The following is a 23,899-nucleotide window of genomic DNA, read 5'->3' on the forward strand; positions in this document are numbered from 1 at the left end:
GGTAAGATCATATAACTGGTTCAACAAAGAAATGCCTAAATCACTTCCAAGACTGAACAACACTACTATTTCGCTTTGCAAACACACGAGGCAAATTCTTGACATTAAATGCAATGCACAGAATACACAAAACCTCACACACACATGGCACATAACTCACTCAAGATTGGACTATCAAGACACTCTAGTCAAAGCAGTTAAGCAAAGTTAAGATCATACAATTTAAGGTACTTATGCAAGAGTCAAAAACTGAGCGTAGGTGTCACAACTAAAGCACTCACTATTCTCAAGGCATAACCAAGTCAAAAGATATTGCCTTCAACTCAAAACATAGCACAAGGTTTCCTACATCTAACAAAAATAAAAACTAACTACACCCGGTTCAAACAAAACCCTTGGAAAAAGAACCGTGGCATAAAGAAAAACCAAGGTGAAATTATTACACTACCTAACAAAATAGAATCTTTTTGTCTTTTTCTTTTGATTTTAATCCCTCAAGAAAACCGTCGAATAATATCCATCGTCGGGAAAAGTCAAAAATTTTAAATGTTTATGGTTTTTCTCATTTTTCTATCTCTAACTACTAAAACAACAAAACTAAATTACTAACACAGATACATACAACATACAATTTTTCCCACCCCACACTTTAAGTTGTGGCATGTCCCATGACACACAATGAAAAAGCATAAGGTAAAGGAAACTTCCCTGAATTTTCAGTCGGGGTCTGAGTCGAAGTCGGGCTCCATTCCACGCGCTCGAACCAATGCACAGATCCATGCAGACAGCTTCTTCTCAGCCTTCTTGGGGTACACCACACACTTATCTTTTTCACTAGTTGTAGCCTTTTCTTTCGGGCTCTTCAGTTTCCTTCAACACTTGCAGCTGGATTCTCCTTCTTCACCCCCGTTTCTACATTCATCTCAAAAGTCACAGTCTCCTCACCCACTCTAAGCATGAGTCTTCTCTCATGTATATCCAATATCGCTCTGCCCATTGCTAAGAATGGTCTTCCTAAGATTAGGGGTATCTCCTTGTTCTCCTCCATCTTTACCACTATAAAATCTACTGGAAATACGAACTTATCTACCCAATCTAAGACATCTTCCACTATCCCCTCGGGTATTATAGTTGTTTGGTCTGCCAGCTGCACAGATATTGGTGCAGACCTTATCTCTCCAAGCTCATTCTCCAGTTTTCTGTAAATAGACAAAGGCAGTAAATTAATTGAGGCACCAGAATCACACAAAGACTTATCAAAATTAAGAGTGCCTAACGAGCAAGGTATAGTAAAACTCCCTGGATCTTCATACTTTTGTGGGAGTTTGTTTTTCAAAATTGCGCTGCAATGCTCTGTGAGCTTGACTACTGATGTCTCTTCTATCTTTCTCTTCTTTGTCAGGATTTCCTTCAAGAACTTAGCATAAGCTGGCATTTGGGAGAGCACCTCTGTGAATGGAAAATTTACATTAACTTGTTTCAGCATATCCAGAAATCTCTCAAATTGCTTGTCCAGCTTCTCTCTATAAAGCTTTTGGGGAAAAGGTAAAGCAGGCATGTGCTCGCTCTCATTAGATTCATTCCTTCTTGAATTCTTCTTCCTTCTTCTTCTTCTTCTTCTTCTTCTTCTTCTTCTTCTTCTTCTTCTTCTTCTTCTTCTTCTTCTTCTTCTTCTTCTTCTTCTTCTTCTTCTTCTTCTTCTTCTTCTTCTTCTTCTTCTTCTTCTTCTTCTTCTTCTTCTTCTTCTTCTTCTTCTTCTTCTTCTTCTTCTTCTTCTTCTTCTTCTTCTTCTTCTTCTTCTTCTTCTTCTTATCAACTTTATTTTTCAGCTGCTCCCCACTTTCTTTTTCAGGTATCACCTCTTTTTGGATAGGGGTGGGCTCTTTCACTACTTGTCCACTTCTCAGAGTTACAACATTTACCGTCTCCTAGGGGTTTCTTTCAGTATCAGTTGGCAAAGTACCTGGGATCCTTTCAGACAATATGATGGCAATTTGTCCCACTTGCTTTTCCAAGTTTCGCAATCCTGTGCCAAGTTATTTGATAGCTTCTCTATGAGCATCTAATCTCCCATCTGTCTTGATAATGAAAGACTTCATCATATCTTCTAGCCCATGCTGATTGGATTGTTGAGGTTGAAGCTACTGCCTTTGCTAATTTTGGAAGCCTAGAGCTCCTTGTCCCTGGAATCTGGAGTTGTTTTGTTGCCATGCATTTGCAGTAACCCCAGGTGAATCCATGAACAACCCGGGTGCTTCTGACCCATTGCATTGAAGTTATAATTTTCCACAACATTTACTTCCTCAGTTGAGGCCCGACACTCATAAGTAGGGTGTCCTCTTCCATATATACCATAAGCTGCGTGATTCTCACTTTGTATTGAAGCTAAGGTCAGCTTCCTTATCTCTTTCGCCATGGTATCAAGTTGTACCTGCACAGATGTGTTAGCATCAAACTGGTGAACACCATTCGCCCTTCTTCTTTCAGCACTTTCAGAGGGCCATTAATTTGCATCTTCAGACAATTCATTGAGAATAGTGACTATCTCCTCTGGTGTCTTTTTCATCAAAGGACCTCCAGCTGCATTACTCAATGTTCAACATGAGGCCGGTGTCAAACCATCCCCAAAATCCTGGAGTTGCATCCAGAGTTCAGTTCAGCTATGTTGACACTCTCGAACTAATTCCTTGAACCTCTCCCACGATTCAAACACAGTTTCAGTATCTTTCTGGCAGAAGTTATGGATCTCTCTTCTAAATTTGCCCGTCTTAGCTGAGGAGAAATATTTATCAAGAAATGTTTTGGTCATCTCATCCCATGTTCTAATTGATCCCTAGGTCAAGTTTCGAAGCCACTGCTTTATATCATCTTTGAGTGTGAAGGGAAATGCACTTAAGTAAACTGCATCTTGTGAAACACCATTGTATTGGAAGGTGTTCATAATCTCCTCGAAGTTCATTAGATGTGTATTTGGATCTCTGTTTGGCTTCCATCTGAAGACACAATAATTCTGAAGAGTTTGGAGCAACCCTTGCTTCAATTCAAAATTGTTAGCAGCCACTGGAGGTGGTCTAACACTTGATATGCCTTGGTTGTAGACCAGTCTAGCATAATCGCCAAGTGGTCTCCCAGCACCCAAAGGTTGATTCTGAACAATTCTCCAAGATCTCTCCTCCTCATAGACAAGTTGTGCATTCCGAAGAGCTATTTCCTCCGCATCTCGTGCTTTGTTTTTTCGTTGTTGGGCTGCCTCTCTTGTAGCCAAATCAACATTATCATCATCTCCAGCCATAATTTCTTTGAGTGAGGATTGCCCAACCTTCTCTATATTCTTGGGGAGATTTCTTTTCTTCCTTAACTGTCGTAGTTGTTTCTTGATTTCTGGTTCGCATGGTAGCAATTCTTTCCCAGAATATCGAGTCATGCACCAATCTAATCTGTAGCCTGCGCACAATTAAAAAACACCAAGCGTAAAAAGAAAAAAATAAAATAAAAGAAAAAATTCCTGAATTAGCACTACAAACTATTTCAAACACTATTGATTGCCAATCCCCGGCAACGACGCCAAAATTTGACGAGCACAAAACACACACTAAAATATGCTGGTAGTCGAATATAGTATAATATAATATCGTATCCACAGGGATTGGAGTTAAACCGTATTTTCGTAGTTTCTAGATTGGTTGCTATCCAAGATGATAAATAGTTGAGAATTCTGTGATTAAAAACTAAAATTAACTAAGAATCTAAAGCTAATTGACGAATGACAATCGAAACAAAGGTAAGCAAAGAAGATATCAATGGGAGAAAATAGGGATTGATTGGATATGTGCAATATAATTGTCTGGGATTAAACTCTAGTTAATTCACTTCTAATATTCAAGTGAGTCTCTCGAATTCACTCAATTATTCGTTCAAACGTTAAGTGGAAACTCCTCTCTCGATTAAGTCTCAACCTCACAATGTGAACCAATTTAAGCTCGATGAAGACATGCAAGAGTTCGTAGTGGATTGGTCTTTAGGAGAACCTCTCTCGATTATCCTCCTAACTAGGTCTAAACAATAATTCAACTAGCCTCTTTCGATAACTAAGAAGAGTGAATGAATTCAACCAACAAGATAATGCAAAGATATCACAAGTATGCCTCTCTCGATTATATGAACATGTGAATATAGATGCAATAATTAAAACATCCAAAACGATTCAATGCATAAAAACTAGAGTTAATATCCATAAACAAATATCAATACACCAAATCCATCAATCCTTAAAGAGAACTACTCCATAGATATGGTGTAATTCATCATACATAAAAAGAGAAACATAAAACGATCCAAACTCTTATCTTGAGTGAGGATTGAATGGTGAATCCCTTGTGCTTTTGCTTCTCCACCTTGTCTCTAGCCACCTTAGGTCTTAGATGTGTCAAAAGTCCATAAAATAACATTTTTTACATGTATTTATACTAAGTAGGGTCGGGCCCAGATGAAAATACATTTTCCTGCGCGAATTGGGATAATAGCTCTATAACAATTGCACAGGCGCATCGCATGGGGCTACGTGCCAAGCGGGGAAGTTGTGGGAAACATCAAAGAGCTTGTTCTGACAGACTTCAGGAAAATTGGGTAGCTGCGGCACGCGCACCGCCCTACGCGCCACGACTGTGGGACTTTCCCTGAGTACGGATGTTTCTTGCTTTTTAGCTATCCCGACGTGGTTCTCGACCCCCGAACGCGATTCCGGCTTATTTCTTTGGGATTTTACTCAGACTTCAAAGCTCCAAATTCACTCGAATTCATTCCATAACATCTACATAGCTCGGAATCACTCCTACAAGGCATAAAACACACAATTAGTGTAAAATACTAGCAATTAAAGCTCAAACTCAATTAAACTGTAGTAAATTGGAGTGTAATAAGCAACTAAAACACGCAATTATACCCTTACATCATAATGGACTAGCAAGGTACCCCCAGTAGATGGGTCCTAGGGCAAGACCCCCACTCGACCATTACCGGCTCCTCTACCACCTGAGGAGATTCCTAGGGATTTCGCACATCCAGTTCCCCCTACAGTTCCATCAGATCAAGACTTGAGGAGTGCGGTGCATTTGTTGACACAGTTGGTAGCTACCCAGCAACACGCTAGGGCATCAGCTAGTGCAGGATCTTCTGAGGGGTTTGGGAGTTCAAGGGTCCGAGAGTTTATTTCCTTGAGTCCCCTAGAGTTCACGGGGACAGATCAGAGGGAGGACCCACATGATTTCATAGATCAGCTTCACAGGATCTTTTGGGTTATGCATGCGACGGAGAAAGAGGTAGCTGAGCTGGCAGCTTTTCGACTCCGAGATATAACCGTCCTTTGGTACGAGGGATTGGAGAGGTCCAGGGGACGTGATGCACCTCCAACTATTTAAGAGAACTTTTTAGATGCCTTCCTTGTCCTGTACTTACCGCGGGAGTTTCGATAGGCTTGAGTCGATCAATTTCTACCCCTTAAGCAGGGCAATATGAGCGTTCAAGAGTATAGTCTCTGTTTTGACTCATTGGCCAGATATGCTCCATCCATAGTTGCTACTATGCGGGATAGGATCCACAGGTTTATAGCAGGGTTGGCCCCAGAGTTGACCGAGGCATGTGCCACCGCTGCATTACAGGATAGTATGGATATCTCCCCAAATTCAGGCATTCTCCCAGAATGTAGAAAGGGGCAGGCGTCGGCAGCAGGGTACAAAGAGGAGTGAGCAAGGGCAACGTAAGAGGATGAGATTTTCCAAGTTTTAGGAGCAGTCTCAGGGTAGTTATAGGCCCCAGTACTTCAGATGGCCACCTAGGCCTCCACCGCCTTAGTTACTGGGTTACCGGTATGACTGCTATACTCAGTCAGGACCAGGTGAGAGCTCACGGGCGCCGGGTTTGCAGCGACAACGAGGTTCAGGACAGAAATGGTCATTTCTACCGCGGTGTGATATCTGTGGTAGAGGACACTTGGGTCAATGCCAAGTAGGTTACGACTCTTGTTATATATATGGGCGTCCGGGGCATATAATGCGAGATTTCCCAAATAGAGATTCCGGGGGTATGGCACAACCAACTAGTTTAGCAACAGGATCATCTATGTCTGTGCATCCTTCAGGGCGCGAGTCTCAGTCTTCGGCTGGTAGAGGTCGAGGCAAAGGTAGATGTTCCAGTTTAGGCGGTAATCAGTACCGTATCTATGCCTTAGCGAGTCGACAGGACCAGGAGTTTTCGCCAGACGTTGTGACAGGTATATTTACCATCTGCTCTCACAATGTTTATGCCTTGATATATCCAAGATATACTTTATCGTATATTACCCCGTTTGTTGTGGGGAAGTTTGGTATAGTGCCTGAAATACTAAGTGATTCTTTTATGGTATCTAAACCGTTCGGAAAACCGATTATTACTAGACAGGTTTACCGAGGTTGTACGGTGACAGTTTATAGTCGTCAGACCTCAGCCAATCTAGTTGAGCTAGAGATGATGGATTTTGATGTTATCATGGGCATGGACTGGTTGGCAGCTTGCTATGCCATGATTGATTGCCGAGCAAAGGCATCCAGATTTCATTTTTCGGGGGAGCCAATCTTTGAATGGGTAGGTAATACAGCGACACCCAGAGGTAGGTTTATTTCCTATCTGAAGGCGAGGAAAATGATCGCAAAAGGGTGCCTTTATCATATTGTGTGAGTTAGAGATGCAGATGCTGAGATACTTACACTTCAGTCTATTCCAGTAGTCAGAGAATATGCAGATATGTTTCGAGATGATCTTCCAGGTATTCCTCTAGAGCGAGAGATGGATTTTAGCATCATTTTGCTTCTGAGAACTCAACCAATATCCATCCCTCCGTATAGAATGGCACCTGCCAAATTGAAGGAGCTGAAAGAGCAGTTAAAAGATTTACTGGATACCCAGTACCTCACCTTGGGGTGCATCGGTACTGTTTGTGCGGAAGAAAGATGGCTCGCTGAGGATGTGTATCGATTATAGGCAGCTGAACAAGGTGACTATTAAGAAAAATAGCCACTTCCAAGGATTGATGACTTGTTTGATCAGTTGTAGGGGGCTAGATGCTTTTCAAAGATAGATTTGAGGTCGGGGTACCATCAGGTCAGAGATCGGGAGAAAACTATTCCGAAGACAGCCTTCAGAACCGATGTGGCCACTTCGAGTTCCTTGTCATGTCCTTTGGGTTGACAAATTCACCTGCCGTATTTATGGACTTGATGAATAGCATGATAGTATTTATTGATGATATTCTGGTTTATTCACGTTTAGAGGAGGAGCACGCGGACCACCTACGAACGATACTCCAAACCCTCCGCGATCGTAAGTTGTATGCTAAGTTTTCTAAATATGAGTTCTGGTTAAAGTCTGTAGCATTCTTAGGGCATATTGTATCCGATGAAGGAATAAAGGTAGACACTTAGAAGATTGAGGCTGTGAAATCCCTGCCTAGACCTACCACTCTAACAGAGGTTCGTAGCTTTCTAAGCTTAGAATGCTACTACCGGAGATTCGTAGAGGGTGTTTCTTCCCTTTCGGCACCATTGACGAAGCTGACTCATAAATCAGCTAAGTTTCAGTGGACAAAGGCTTGCGAGGGGAGTTTCCAAGAGCTTAAGAACAGGTTGACCTCAACGCCAGTTCTAACACTTCCAGAGGGTCCAGAGGGTTATGTCGTGTATTGTGATGCCCGAGATGTTGGCTTAGGATGTTTCATAATGCAACATGGAAAGGTAATTGCATACGCTTCAAGGCAGTTGAGGAAGTACGAGAGGAATTATCCAACCCACGACCTCGAGTTAGCTATGATTGTCCATGCACTCCAGATACAACGACATTATTTATATGGTGTTCATGTGGATGTATTTACAGATCATAAAAGCCTGTAATATATCTTCAAGCAAAAGAGTTGAATTTGCGATAGAGGCGATGGCTAGAGTTATTGAAATATTACGACGTTAACATTCTCTACCATCCAGGGAAAGCTAATATTGTAGGTGATGCATTAAGTCACCGACCTATGGGTAGCTTAGCACATGTAGAGGATGAGAAAAGAGAACTAGCTAGAGAGATTCATCAATTGGCTTATTTGAGGGTTTGGTTAGTAGATTCTGAAGATGGTAGAGTTGTACTCCAAAACACTGCAAACTCATCTCTCATAGATGAAGTAATGGAAAGGCAGTACGAGGACCCAGAGTTGGTCGAGTTGAGAGAGTGAGTTCCGCAACAGAAGAATCTACTGTTAGAGCTCAAGGAAGATGGGGTTCTCAGATACAGGGGTCGTCTGTGTGTCCCAGATGTAGCAGAGCTATGAGATAGGACTATTTCAGAGGAACATTATTTGTGGTCCTCCATTCATCCTGGGTCGACGAAGATGTATCATGACATGAAGGATGTGTACTAGTGGAATGATATGAAGAAGAGCATTGCTGAGTTTGTCGCCCAATGTCCTCATTGCCAGCAGGTGAAGGTAGAGTTCAAGAAACCCGGAGGGCTAATGCAGACTATAGAGATCCCGACATGGAAATGGGAGACGATAAACATGGACTTCTTCACGGGTTTGCCTCGTTTTCATCGTAAGTTTGATTATATATGGGTGATAGTCGATATGCTCACAAAATCAGTCCATTTCCTACCGGTCAAATCCACATATACAGTTGAAGATTATGCGAAGTTATATATTAAGGAGATAGTGCGGCGACACGAAGGTCATTTTACAGCGCATTTCTGGAGGTTATTTTAGAGAGGTCTAGGGACTCAGGTGAATCTCAACACAACTTTTCATCCACGAACTGATGTACAAGCCGAGCGCACAATTCAGACGTTCGAGGATATGTTACGAGCATGTGTGTTGGATTTTAAAAGAAGTTGGGATGGGTATCTACCTCTTATCGAATTTTCAAATAATAACAGTTACCACTCCAGTATCCAGATGGCTCCGTACAAGGCTTTGTATGGGCATAAGTGCAAAACTCCTATAGGGTGGTTTGATGTTGGAGAATCTGAGTTACATGGGCCAGACTTGGTTCAGGAGGCCGTAGAGAAAGTAAATCTTATCCAGGAGTGACTGTTGATAGCTCAGAGTCGTTAGAAGTCATATTCTGATGTGCGGTGACGAGACTTAGAGTTCGAGGTTGATGACTGGGTATTCTTAAAGGTGTCACCTATGAAGGGCGTAATGAGGTTTGGCAAAAAAGGCAAGCTTAGCCCACGGTATATTGGGCCTTATAGGATTATTCGAAGAGTGGGCCGAGTAGCTTATGAGTTAGATTTTCCCTCAGAATTGGAATCTGTCCATCCGATTTTTCACGTATCTATGCTACAGAAGTGCATTGGGGATCCTACCCGAGTGGTGCCCACTGATAATGTACAAATCACGGAGGACTTATCGTACGAGAAAGTTCCAGTTGCCATCCTAGACCGATAAATCCGCAAGCTACGAAATAAGGAGGTAGCCTCCGTGAAAGTTTTATGGAGAAGCAAGAACGTGGAAGAGATGACATGGAAGCGAAGAAAAAAATGAAGTCTAAATACCCCCACCTATTTCAAACTGAAGATATGGCTCGAGATGGGATACTTCAGCACAGATCTATTCAAGCCAGTAGGTCATCAGGTAAGCTCTTATTTTTGACTTGCAGTATTTATGATTGACGGCTGTGTGAGGCCAAGTGTTGCTATTTATAGACATTGGCCATGTGTGGCATGTATTGTATGGTTTATGGATGTGTGCATATTAATTTTAGTCTAGTGTACGTAGGGGACTCTGGGGATATTTTCCCAAGTTTCTAAGAGTCAACATTCGAGGACGAAATGTTCCAAAGGGGAAATGACATTACACCCCAGATTTCCGTACGTAAAAGTACGTCGTAAGCAAACTGTAAGAACAAAAATGAGATCATCTTTGAAAGTATATAAATTAAGTTAATCATGTTACTTCGGAGGTTACAAATATTGAAGATCATGAATAACAAGTACAAAGAGGGTTGGAAGGTTCAGAAGCTAAAGGAATTGAAGAAAATAATGTTTCGTCGAAAGTTGACAAGTTAGGAATGTTATAACCCGTATCTTTGGGGTGAGACTAGGGTTCTTAACATGATAAGTGGTTTATGTTATAATTTATGTTAGTCTTATGATAGTCATGTGTTATGTTTAAGCGAGTTGTGGAACAAAAGTCGATGAAAGTCATCAAAAGTTACGTCTATAAGTTTTACTGAAATTCGGGTCAAATGTCACTGCGATTTGCTCCCAATATACTTAGAGTTATGAGGTGATCAACCCATCAAATTGAAGATCTATGAGTCTATTTTGTAATGCATTAAACCATTTGTCAATACGATAACGAAGTACAGAGATATATGAAAATTTTGCGAGACTGCGCTGACTGCTAGGTGACAAGTAGGTGTGTCACCTACTTGCTTAAATGAGAGGATTAAATATTTCCAAAAAGGGGCTATTTTGGGTCAGACAAAGAGACATTTTAAAGGCTTATCTCCTGCAAATATAACACTCATTATATAGCAAAATAACCAGAGATAAGCCCCTGCAAAAATCCTCCCTAAAATTGAACACAAACCCTAATTGATTTTCTCTTCTTTTCAAGTTCTAGTTGGAGAAAAACCAAGGGTTTGAAGAATCCAAGATAGGAGCTGAGTTATTCAACAAATAAGGTAAGTTTAATGCTCTCTTTCATCCATTGTTTATGCTGGAAATGTATGGAAAGTCGTTCTATAATTGTAAGAACTCACGGGACGGTGATCGGAAGCCGTGAGTTCGAGTTATTCAACTTGTAGTGGAGTGTTTTGTGGGTTGTTTCGTGTTGCTGTTAGATTGCATGTTTTGCTACTGTTTTATGGAGTTTTTGAGGATAAAGGGTGTGGAGAAAAACCACATAAATGCAGGGTGGAGGGCTGATCGTTCGTCGTAACATTTTTGGGCTTTTTGACACTACTATGGTGATCGTTTTGTGTATGAAGAGATTGGGGTGTGTTGGGCTGTTTTGTAGTATTTTGTGGTATATATAAGATTGGAAAATAATGTATATATGTTGTTATTGTTGTGTTCTTGTGTTGTTGGTGTTATCTCGAATCGGGAGGAAGTAAATATTATAGGGGAGATGCTGCCCGTTTTAATATAAAATAAGCTTGTCGTTCGTTATGCGATAGTTGTACCTTTCGTAACTTAATGATAGTATTATTATCGTTGTTGTAGATTAAGGTGCGAATAGAGGATTTCAACTTGGTTATTGGAAAGATTGTGATAATGTATGTTAAGGCTAAACCTTTTCTTCATTTTGGCATGATCTCGTACCTACATGTGTTTGATAACGAGACATAAAGAGATGTTCGTATTCCTGAATTTATTCACATTATCCTAGTTTTATAAGTTATAGTATTCTCCCTTATCAGGACTTTATATTCAGTTAAGTATTGTTTTCTTCCAGTCAAGAGAGCATAGAGTTTATATATATATATATATATATATATATATATATATATATATATATATATATATATATATATATACCATCGAGCTATAATCAGTGGGCAGACCCCTATTGGGCAACCTCTGATCAGATGTAAGTTATATACCGAGCCTACTGTGGCCGAGCGCCTATGAGCAAGCCTAGAATGGCCGAGAGGACCGAGCCTAGTATGGCCGAGCGCCTATGAGCGAGCCTATTACGGCCAAGCAATTACATGTACCGAGCCTTATAAGGCCGGGCGACTATTTTACTTACTATATTGAGAGAGTTGAGTTAGTATCATCAGGTAAGTATATCTCCAGATCATCTTTGACTCCCAGATACTCTTAGTTATTATATTATCAATTCAGTTTCAACTTTTAGTTATTTTATTGCCTTACATACTCAGTACATTATTTCATACTGATGTCCCTTTCCTGGGGACACTGCATTTCATGCATGCATGTTCGGATAGAAAGGCTGGTAGACCTCTTCCGTAGGTGCTGTCCGTGTTCAGCTTGATCGGTAAGCTCCACGTCTTTCGGAGTTGCCAGGTCTAGGGTTTTGAGTACATATTGTGTATGTAGGTATATTATAGGTAGGTCGGGGCCTTGTTCCGACCACAGTACATCTATCAGTAGAGGCTTGTAGACATATCCTGTCAGTTAGTGCAATATGTTGGGCTGGTAGGCCTTGTATGTAGATTTTTGTTGGTTTGTCAGCTGTAGTAGTTATGACGGCCTTGTCGGCCCAACTTTATATTGATGTTCAGTCAGAGCTAGTTTCCGTTCAGTTTTATATTTTGTTTCACAAATTGTCTTGCAATGTGGCCCGATGGCCAAAGTATGACATTATATGTTCAGGGTCCCTCAGTCTCAAAATGGTACGCTCGGTTAAGTGAGGCATAAAGTGCCGGTATCGCCCCCTCTCCCCCAGGTTTGGGGCGTGACATATTGGGTCAATTCGTTGACCCACTCCCAAACTAAAACGGTATGTATAAATACACATAAACCCTAGTTTGGAGAACGTGACCCTTTCTACCTCATTAGGGACAAGGATTTCAACATTGTTCCAATTACAATCCTCCTTCACGACAGGGATGCTAGGAGGATGAATGGAAGAAGGATATTTACGAACATGCCAGTGTCTGTCTCTTTTGCGATTTGCAGGTTCTTTTTGTTCTTGAAGGTTAGATTTCATGCTAAGTTGAAGGGGTATGATGGTGTTCACGTAGGAGGTACAGACTCGACATCAGTCTCATTTGTTTTGTTCTTCTTTGGGCCTCCACTGAAGAAAAGGCCAGAGTTTTCGAGGGCAGAAGTGTTAGAAGACATGTTTATGAAGAAAAATGTTATTGAGAAAATTGAATTTTGGAGTAGAGTTCTAAGATAAATCGGAGAAGTTATAGACAACAAAAATCGTGGTCATGATTACCTCAAAAACGGGCGGAAATATTTTCCGAATCACGGGATAACACGTGTTGGGGTCATTAAATATGAGGAGACGTGCGTCATTTCAAGTGTTAGAAACTGTTCAAGAACTTTCCCGCCAAGAAAAGAGTTCTGATATACTTTACGATAACACTAAGTTGCATCACCGAAAAGTAGGGGGCTATCTGTTTGGGGTAAAATTTGTTAGGGACAGTTGGACGAATGACGAAGTGACACGTGGAACTGAAGACAGGTAGGATGTGAGTCAGCAAATAGCTGACACCAGATGCAAGCATGTGACCGGTGGTTGATGAATCCTGAAGACAGTGTAGCCGATAACAAAGATTCAAAGCTTTGACATCAGATAACATTCAATGAGCAACCGTTAATGAGAATATCTACATTTATAACCAACTATTATGCAGTCATCAATGACGGTTTTATTCTTATTTAAGAGGAGCTTGATTTAGGGATCTTGTCTTCAAAAATAAAGCTATAAATAGGAGAATTAACATCCATTGTTCGGACGAAAAATATTTTGTACACAGAAGCTATATTCTGCTCTCGAATTATAAAATTACTTGCTTTATTTTGTTCTTAATATTGTTTATACTCTTGCTTCCGGAGAAGCTCATCATACCAGCAGGCTTGTATTTCTTTAAGTTATTTTTACATTCTTGATTTCATTCTTGTTTATTTCATATTGTTGGATCAAATTAATTCACGTTTCTATAAACCATGTTACAAATTCAGGTGGTGAAATTAAGATAAGAGAGGTAACCACTATGGTTGAACAAGCTTGAAGATGTGGGTTTAAATTTCAAGTTTAATTTTTGTGAGATATTTGGAGCAGGCATTTTTAGACTTGTTAGAAATAGTTTGAGGTTGTATGCAAAATTTAAGGTTATTTGGTGAAGATTTAGATAAAACTTAGGTGGGCTAGCCGTTTTTTAAGCAACTAATTAGTGTTGAGTCATTGTTTGAAATATAAAGTCAAAATATCTAGTACTCCAATAAAATTAGTTTGAAAAGACTTTTCTGCCCTTGCATTAGTTCCTTGAGACCTTGAACCTGCGTCTACATGAAAGAAAGAACATTCTCTTAACCATTATTCATTTACAAAAGTCAGCTCTACATAGTCATGATTGCTACATCACTCCTAAAGCAAGATCCCACCTTCAGAGAGTTAGTTGCCGTTCAAACCAAGTGCGGCCCCAGAGTTTATTTCGAAAAGGTTTAAGATGCCAGATATTCCTACGTATGATGGGACTTCAGATCCACACGAGCATATTACGACCTACACTACAGCTGCAAAGGAAAATGGATGGGCCCAACACGAGATCGAATCTATCTTCTTGAAGAAATTTGGCGACACCTTGACGAAGGGTGCTATAACTTGCTATTCTCTTTTACCTGAGCATTCCATTGATTCTTTAGAAATGCTTGCAGAATCATTTATTAAAGCTCATGCTGGAGCAAAAAAGGTCCATGATCTTGGTGTTGCTCACATGATCTTCTCCCGGTCTAATTAACGATGTAGATCTTTTTTTTATTCATGGGTGAGTTCGATGGAAGGTATTGCACAGGCTTATTCGGCCGGGTAATCTCGGTTGAACGTCGGTCGTGCTTCTCGAGGTCAGGCATGGCAAGAATGGTCACCTCAGAGAGTTTTTAAGTGATCGAGCCAAAACAAAACTATATGAAAAGTCGGGATATTGTAGAACCATCAAAACCGGCTGTGGGGTCACATCATATGACGATAAACATGATCTTTGGTGGAGATGAGGTAAATGGGGTGACCTTTTCGACAGCACAGAAGACGAAGATATCGGTAACTCATGGCAAGAGGATTCGAGAAGTTTTAGAAGATGACATCACCTTTACAGAAGAGAATGATGATGGACTTCTTCTACCGCACAATGATGCTTTGGTAATTTCACTTAATATTTTAGATTTCAAAATTAAACGTGTGTTGGTTGATCTAAGACGTTTAGCCAACATCATACAATGGAGAGTTTTGGAGCAAACAAAGTTAACCGAAAATATAGTTTCGGCAATAAAGCTTTTGGTGGGTTAAACTTAACAAGTGTTACGACCCGAGGAGAGATATTGGTACCCACGTATGCCAAAGGAGTAATGAAAACCACTCTGTTCGAAGTGGTAGACGGTGACATGGGATACAACGTGATCCTTGAAAGGCCTTGGATATATGAAATGAAAGTTGTGTTGTCAATATATCACAGTTATTGAAATTTCTCACACCGGAAGGGATCAAGTAGATCAAAGCAGATCAACCATCTGCAAGGGAGATGAATACAATAACCTTGTCTAGAATCAATGACAAAGAAACTAGCAAATAGCAATACAGGAACCAGTCCCTTCTTCCACCTCGATGGAAGATAATAAAGAAGAAGAGTCATCGGAAATTTATCAGGTACCGAGGTTTCTTCAGGTACCAGAGGAAACGGATGCGACCAAATCAACCTCAGAAGTGCTCGAACAAGTGGCTTTGTTCACGGAGTTCTTAGAAAGAAAATTTCACTTAGGAACAGGGTTGAGTCCCGAACTCAGGTTAAAAATTATTTATTTCCTAAAAGATAACATCGATTGTTTTGCATGGTCGCATTCAGATATGACAACTATTCCATTAGAAGTGGCTATCCATAAGTTGAGTTTGGATCCTAACTTCCCTCCGATAAGACAGAAGAAACGACCGATAACAGAGGTTAGAAATAGGTTTGTCAAAGAAGAGGTAACCCGATTACTAAATTTTGAGAGGTAAATTACCCTGATTGGCTGGCTAACGTAGTAGTAGTACCTAAAAAGAATAATAAATTTAGAATGTGTGTAGATTATAATGATTTAAATAAGGCATGCCCTAAGGACTCTTTCTCGTTGCCAAACATTGATCTAATAATTGATACTATGGCCGGGAATGATTTAATGATTTTTCTTGATGCATATTCTGAGTATAATCAAATTAGGATGCACCCGGAAGATCAATAAAAGACTTCATTTATCACAAATTTTGGCACATATTGCTATAATGTGATGCCTTTCGGGCTTAAGAATGCCGAAGCCACTTACGAGAGGCTTGTTATTAAGATGTTTGAACAATAAATTGGTAAGACAATGGAGGTTTATATTGACAATATGTTGGTTAAGTCTCTTAATGTCGGTTATCTTTTGAATCATTTCCAAGAAAAATTTGACATTCTGAGAAAGTACAACATGTAGCTCAACCCGGAGAAATGCGCCTTCAGAGTTGGTTCTGGTAAGTTCCTGGGTTTTCAGTCTCTCAGAGAGGAATCAAAGTAAACCCTGATAAGATCAAAGCCATCGAGGACATCCTGGACCAATTGACAAGTGTGAGGGAAGAACAGAGGTTGACCGGCAGGCTGGCGGCCCTAAGCAGGTTTATCTCGATATCTTCCGAGAAGTGTCATCATTTGTTTTTGCTTTTTTAGAAGAAGAACGATTTCGTGTGGACTCCAGAATGCCAACAAGCATTGAAAGACCTAAAAAGGTACCTGTCTAGCCCTCATTTGTTGTCAAAAGTGAAGGAAGGAGAGTAACTGTTGATCTATCTAGCAGTTTCGATTTTGAAAGTATCAGCTAGTGTTGTTCTGGTTCGAGAAGAAGAAGGTACATAATTTCCTGTGTATTATGTTAGTACTAATCACCCCTTCGGGAGAAACCCTGAGATAGGCCATTAGAAGCTGAGTACGAGGCTTTGGTTGCAGGACTTGAACTAGCTCGGGGACTAGGCTCCGAGGTAATCGAAATAAAGTGTGACTCCCAACTGGTAGTGAATCGAGTGTACAAAAAGGTGCAACAATACTTGAATAAGGTTGAAGTGTTACTTTCCCGGTTCAGGGTCGTCCACATAAATTAAAGGAACTGATTCTGATGCGGTCGTTCAACTGCTGGGTATTGGACATGGATGGATATTGTGAAGTTAACTCAACCAACCTAATTTGGTATTGCAGAAGTGCGTTTATAGAGTATTTAAGGCATGGCAAATTGCTTGAAGATCCAAAAGCATCCCGGGCACTACGAACTAAAGCAGCTCGTTATTTACTTGCTGACGGTCAACTATACAGGAGATCATTTCAAGGTCCATTGGCTCGATGTGTAGGGATATTGGAGGCGGATTAAGTGATGAGGGAATTTCATAAAGGAGTATGCAGGAACCACTCTGGTGCAGACTCGTTGGTTCTCAAACTAATAAGGGATTGGCTACTATTGGCCCCGGATGGAGCAAGATGCAAAATTATTTGTACAAAAATGTGATAAATGCCAGTGTCATGCACAATTAGTGCATCAATCGGTGGAACTTTTTCATTCGGTGATATCACCATGGCCATTTATGAAATGGGAATGGACATAGTTGGTCCTTTATTACAAGGACCCGGGAGGTAAGATTTCTTTTGGTTTTAACTGACTATTTCACCAAATTGAAGCAGGTGCCTACAAAAATATCAGAGAACGAGAAGTTATGGTTTTCATATTAAATCACATCATATGTCGGTTTGGAATATCAAAAGAAATCGCTAGTGACAATGGGCCGCAATTTATAGGTTCCAAAGTTACAAAGTTTTTGGAGGGTCTGAAGATCAAACGAATTACATCTTCACCATACCATCCAAGTACTAACAGACAAGCAGAGTCCACCAATAAGACAATAATTCAAAACCTCAAAAAGATGTTAGAACATGCTAAAGGTAATTCGCCAGATGAGCTACTAGGTGTGCTATGGGCATATCGAACAATGGCGAAATCGAGCATCAGTGAAACATCATTTTCACTTGTATACGGTGTAGAAGCTTTGATCCCGGTGAGGATTGGGGAACCGACCATAATGTATTCCCGAGCAAAATAAGTAGCAAATAATGAATCACTACTGGTCAAACTGGATTTTCTTGAAGAACATCGAAATCTGGCGTATGTGAGGAGGGTGGCACAAAAGCAAAGAATGGAAAGATATTACAACCGCAGAGAAAATCTTCGATATTTCAAAGTAGGAGATTTAGTTTTGAGAAAGATAACTCAAAGTACTCGAGAGGTTAACGCCGGGAAGCTGAGACCAATGTGGGAAGGGCCTTACCAGATTTCTCCTATAATCGGTAAAGATTCATATCAATTGGAAAATTAAGACGGAGTTAAATTGCCAGCGAATTGGAACGTGACTCACCTCAAAAGGTATTATTGTTGAAGATCCTTGATGATTTTGAAAGTATGTGCTGCACTCCTTTTCCCTTCGTCCAGTTTTTATCCCAATTGGGTTTTTCTAGAAAGGTTTTTATTGAGGTAGCAGAGTAAAGGATATTACGAAGTAAGGTTCATCGATGATAACAAGATCCCTAGTGTTCGAATTCTCATACTTTGCATCCGAACACTGGGGGGAACCATTACATACTAAGGCACTAAAAGTGTTACAACAAACGGTGACAGTTAGAATGGGAATATATGTCTTATCAGGACCTTGGACTGCATGATCAGCCCCATAGAAATAAGTTGTATAAGTTAGCCACATGTATTGGCAGCTTTATTTATTTAAGCAAAAGAATGTTGATGTAAATGTACTCTTAAAGATAGAAGGAATAAATCAAAGTCCATTTGTTTTATCTTATTTCTAGTCCAAATGATAAGTTAATTTATTTTTTCGTTTGGAAGTTAGTTAAAACTTCAAATGCATGTGCCAGAATGAACAGGAGACATCTTCTTCAAGAGCACCGTAAACATAAAGACCCTCTCTTATGAAACCCTCATAGTTAAAGGGTATATTCTGGAAGTATGAATAGCCGGGATAAAAATTTATCAAATGTAAAAACAATTCCCGAGCTTTATCAGTTAAATAAAGATAAAAGAGAATATTTCTTGCACATTATGTAAGCAAAAATATCTTTCATTACTTAAAATTCCAAACTCAATAAAGAAGTTTTGGCATATTTATAAAGGGAAAAAAATATACATCAATTATTTTTGCTGCCAGAGTGCGAGGGGAGTGAAGAGTCTTTGTTTTCCTTTTCAGGAGAAGGTTATCCCGCTTCCAGTTCGAGGCCTTCATCTTTATCTTCTTCCTCTTCAGCTTCCTCTTCGGTTCCCGAATACTCAGAGATAGTGTTCGAAGATTCAGAGGCAACGGGCCGAGCAGGGAGGTTCTCGAGAGCAGTTATCTCCAATTCCCGAGCTTTGGCAATGCAGTCATCAATGTTTTAAATGCCTTCTTTGGCCTCCTCCAAGGTTTTCCTTATCATGTGATAAGTGGCGTAGGTTTTCTCGAGGAGGATGGAATCTTCCTAGTCTTGGAGTTTAGCTCAGATTTTTTTAATTTTTGTTTAGAGCTTATCATTTTCAGCTTTCATAAAACTGATCCTAGAATCAAGCTCAACATTGGTTGTTGCATGAAGTTGGTTTTGCTCCATGACCCTTTTGAGCCTTTCTTCTATTTTGGCTCTTTTCTCCTCGACAACACTGGCCTCTTTGATTTTTGGAGCGTAAGCTAGCCTCCAAGTTATTGACTTGCTCCATAAAAGCAGACTTGCGCTCGGCTGCAGCAGCCACGGTATCATGCAGTTCAGCCCACATAGCCTTCGCCTCCATAAGATCTTCATGTAATTGGGTGGCTTCTTGGTTGTGGGCTATTCTATCTTGCTCGGATTACTGTAATAGATCATCAAGCTTGCCCCATTTAAGCAACTTTTGCTTCCGAAATAAGGAGGTGCTCAGGAAGCTGGTTCTGTTTGGTTAAAAGTTGATTTCGTTCCGTTGTAAGTCCTTCTTTTTCCAAAATCAACCTTTGCAAGCACTCGAAAGCAAGGAGGATAGCCTAAAAAGGTTAAGCTAAGATTATTAAGGCAAAATTTAACCAAAAAAAAAATGAAAGAGAAGAAGGTTAGATTGATACCTGAGCCGAACATTGCATGTTGTTGTTTAGCAAACACTCAGTAGAAAGGGAGTCCATTTTTCTCCAATTTTTCTTTGTGGCTAGTAGTTTCTGGTAGTTGGCAACCCCCACTGGTTTGGAAAGTATGTGGCACTCATTCAAAATTGTAAGAATGACACTTCGTTTTCCACTGAGGTTTTGAGTAGGTGCCAGGCAAGTGTTCCCTAGATTCTCATGATCAGATGACCGTGGGGAAGGAACGTTTCTTGCTGGATCAGTTGGGGCCGGTGGAGAGGTAGCAGCTGGTGTAGAAGGAGATGCGATTGTAGCTGGCTCAGAAGTTGATGGTAGAGGTACCTCCGGGGTAGGATGCCTCTAAGTGGAAACGTCAATAGGAGCCCAAAAACGAGACTCAGCATTTTCAACAATTTCCATTTCCATGAAGAGTCCAAGAACTTCTTCCGGTTGTGGAGTTTTAACCTCACCTGGATAAGCATCCGGTTGAGCTGATGAAAATATTTTTCTTCTCTGAAGGGGAGCCGCTTCATCATTGGTTCCTTCATCATCAAGGACCATTGTGGCTGGTCCGATTGGCGTTCCATTCAAATTCTTCTCCCGAGTCTCAGCCGAGGAGGTACGTTTTCTCTTTGGTTTCTTGTCTTTAGGCCGGGGACTTCTGGAGGAGGCGCCTTCACCAGAAGTAAGAGTAGATTCACGAGCTCTCCTCCGGCTAAAGAAATTTTTCAATGCCCGTTGAGCTTCCTCCAGGTAATCGAGAACCTCGATGGCGGGGAAAATAACGGATCCCTTCGGAAGTCCTGTGTATTACAAAAAGAGAGTTAACAAATCGATTTTGAATCATGATAAAAGATTAAAGAAGGAAGAAAGAACCTTTACTTACCATGGTTTTTGACTTTTTAATTAAATCTGGGAGCCATTTCTTTCCACCTTCGAGATTCCGGTGTAGAAATTTCCAAAGTTTTCTGTACCCATTAGGCCAGGTTTTGAACCCACAGTGGTTCCCAATGAGTAGTTGAAATAAAGAAAATACAAAGTTAACGAAGGAGGTAAGTCTTTTTAAACACGGAAGGAAAAATATATCTGAGGACTTACAGAAAAGGTTCCACGATTCAGGGACAACAGGTGATGTTGTCGTGAGAATATCCCTGGTAGCGATGACAACGAACCGTTCCATCCAGCCACGATCATTTTCATCATCTACACTGGTAAGGAGGGCGTGGTGGCCGCGTTTGCTGAGCTTTAGCACACCTCCACAGATGATCTTTGGAGAGTAGAGATTGATCATGTGGAAAGAGTTAGGGTTTCTCCAGTCTCGGAGCACAATTTTTGGAGGCAAGCCACTGTACGCCATACTAATGGGCCTGCTTGAGCCAAACAAATTTGGTACCGGTGGCAGAATTCTAAAATTATATGGTCAATTCCTTGACCCAATCCCAAAGTGAAAGGGTATGTATAAACATACATGAACCCTGGTTGGAGAAGGTGGCCCTTTCCATATTACTAGGGGCCAAGATTTCAATGTTGTTCTATTCACAAACTTCCTTCACAACAAGAATGCTAGAAAGATGAATGGATGAGGGATGTATGCGAACAGGATATTGCCTGTCACTTTTGGGGTTAATAGGTTCTTTTTGGACTTGAAGGTCAGACTGGGTGTTAAGTTGAAGAGGTATGATGGAGTTCACGGTAGGAGGTTCAAATTTGACATCAACTTCTTTTGCTTTGTTATTTTTTGGGCCACCTTCGAAGAGAAGGCCGGTGTTTCCGAGGACAACGGTGTTAGAAGACATGATGGTAAGAAATTTGATAAGGAAGATTTTACTGAGAAAGTTGAATTTTGCAGTAGGGTTCTAAGAGAATTTGAATAAGAAGAAGAATAGTTTATAAAAGTAAAAAGTAAAATTGAAGAGTAGGGAAGAAGTTTATAAGCAACATAATTTGTGGTCATGATTACTCTGGAAACTAGAAAAAATATTTGCGAAATCATGGGGTAACACGTGTTCGGGTCATTAAATGCGAAGAGACGTGCGTCCTTTCAAGTGTCAGAAATCGTTCAGAAACTTTCCCGCTAAGAAAAGAAGTTTTATCTACTTCCCGAAAACACTAAAGTATTGTCACCAGAAAGTAGGGGGACTATCTGTATGGGGTAAAATTGATTAGCGATAGTTGGACAAATAACGAGATGACACGTGAAACTGAAGACAGTTAAGATATGAGTCAGTAAGTAATTGGTATTGGATACAAGCATGTGATCGGTGCTGTGTGAATTCCGAAGGCATGGGAACCAATAGCGAAACTTTGAAGGGATGACATCGGACAACATTCAATGAGTATCCATTACAGAGAATCTCTGTATTAATAACCAACTGTTATGCAGCCATCAATGACGGTTTTATTCTCATTCAAGAGGATTTTGATTTGAGGATCTTGTCTCCCTCAATAAAGCGATAAATAGAAAAATTAGTATCCATTAAGGGATACAAAAAAATTATTTGCACTTAAAGGCTATAATTTGCTCTCATACTATAAAATCTCTCACTGGTTTTTGTTCATATTACTGCTTCTGGAGAAGCTCATCATACAACCGGGTTTGTATTTCTTTAAGTTATTTTTACTTTTTTTATTTCATTATTGTTTTTTCATATTCTTGGATCAAGATAATTCACGTGTCTAAAAATCACGTTACAGATTTAACAGTACCGTTTTACGGATAAACATGCCCAAAAATATAATATTATAGATTTTTCGTCACATTCAATAAGATTATACCTTTGTTTCACATTCTGAGGTTCGCCAAGGTTTATTTTTTGCATTCTTTTTTAATGTCAGTATTCTTCCAATTGTAAAACAACAAACTATACAACTATATCCTTAAAGTTCTCAATTATTAAATCATAAAGTTTTTGACTTTATCCTTGAATTTTGAAATGTAGAACCACGAACTCTATGATTATATCGTTGAGTTCTCAGTTGTAAACCACCAAGTCCATGACTCTATGCTTGATTTCTCAATTGTAGAACAAAGAACTCCATGACTCTATCTGTAACACCCCGGAAAAAATTTCGAAGTACTTAAGTGTAAAGCCCGGTAAAATTTGCAAAGAAAATAATATTTTATGGTGCCGGACTAGGCTTATTTGGGTTTAACAATGCACCGGAAAGTAAAGGAAAATTTTTGGCAAAAAAGCACGTTTATGCGATCCATTATGTGATTGATTAATCACTCTGCGGGTCGCATAATGGCCGCAGAAGTGAGCAGGAGAGGGCCATTCTGGAAGCAGCTATGCGGTTGACTATGCGACCGCATAACTGTTATGTGGTACATTATGCGATCGCATAACAGTTATGCGGACCGCATAGTGACCACATACACAGACAGATTTTTGATCATTTTTGTCAGCAATTATACGACCAATATGCGGTCCGCATATCCATTATGTGGTCGCATATGTGACCGCAGAACCGTTCCGGAGTTCCATTTTTGAGTTTTTAAAACCCGACCCTATTTCGTTAAATACACTCTTTGGGCTATTTTTGAACTATAATATGATATTTTAGAGTGAGAGAGAGCGCCCTAGAGTGAGAAGGTATTCTTCAATAATTGTTCTTCAATTCTTGCTCAAGTTTTGAAAGATTAAGAAGGGAAACTCATTAGGTCTTCATCCTAGAGGTAAGATTCTACACCCTAAACCTCAATTTCGAATTTTGTCTAGAAATGGGTAATTAGCAAGAAACGTTTTGGGCATGAGAGTTGTTTATTTTACATGCATGTGATATCAAGGGGTGTAGGAAGATTGTTGAACTAAGCATGGTAAAGATTGGGTTGTGGGATGATGAAATTCTTCATAAAAGGACCTTGAAACCTTATGCACACCTTGTGTTTGATAAAATGCTCAAATGAGCTAGAACCATGATCATCTTCCTAATTTCGGTTCAATTTGTTATATATCTAAAATAAATTAAAGTTGCTAAGAATTCCGGAATATTTAGCGTGTAAGGAAGCTCAAGTGAGGTATGTTGGCTAAATTGTTCTTTAAGAATTGGAATTCCCAATATCCTTGTAAGTTC

The 23,899-nt window shown here is 40.1% G+C and overlaps 1 non-coding gene across 1 annotated transcript; it reads left to right on the top strand.

The window, feature by feature from the left end:
* The first annotated feature begins 2,657 nt into the window (after positions 1-2,657).
* LOC142180475 (small nucleolar RNA R71) lies at positions 2,658-2,761 on the top strand. Its single transcript, XR_012709098.1, has one exon. It is a non-coding gene; the product is annotated as a small nucleolar RNA R71 (small nucleolar RNA).
* The last annotated feature ends 21,138 nt before the right edge of the window (positions 2,762-23,899 follow it).

Source organism: Nicotiana tabacum, chromosome 4 (assembly GCF_000715075.1).
Source record: "Nicotiana tabacum cultivar K326 chromosome 4, ASM71507v2, whole genome shotgun sequence".
NCBI lineage: Eukaryota > Viridiplantae > Streptophyta > Magnoliopsida > Solanales > Solanaceae > Nicotiana > Nicotiana tabacum.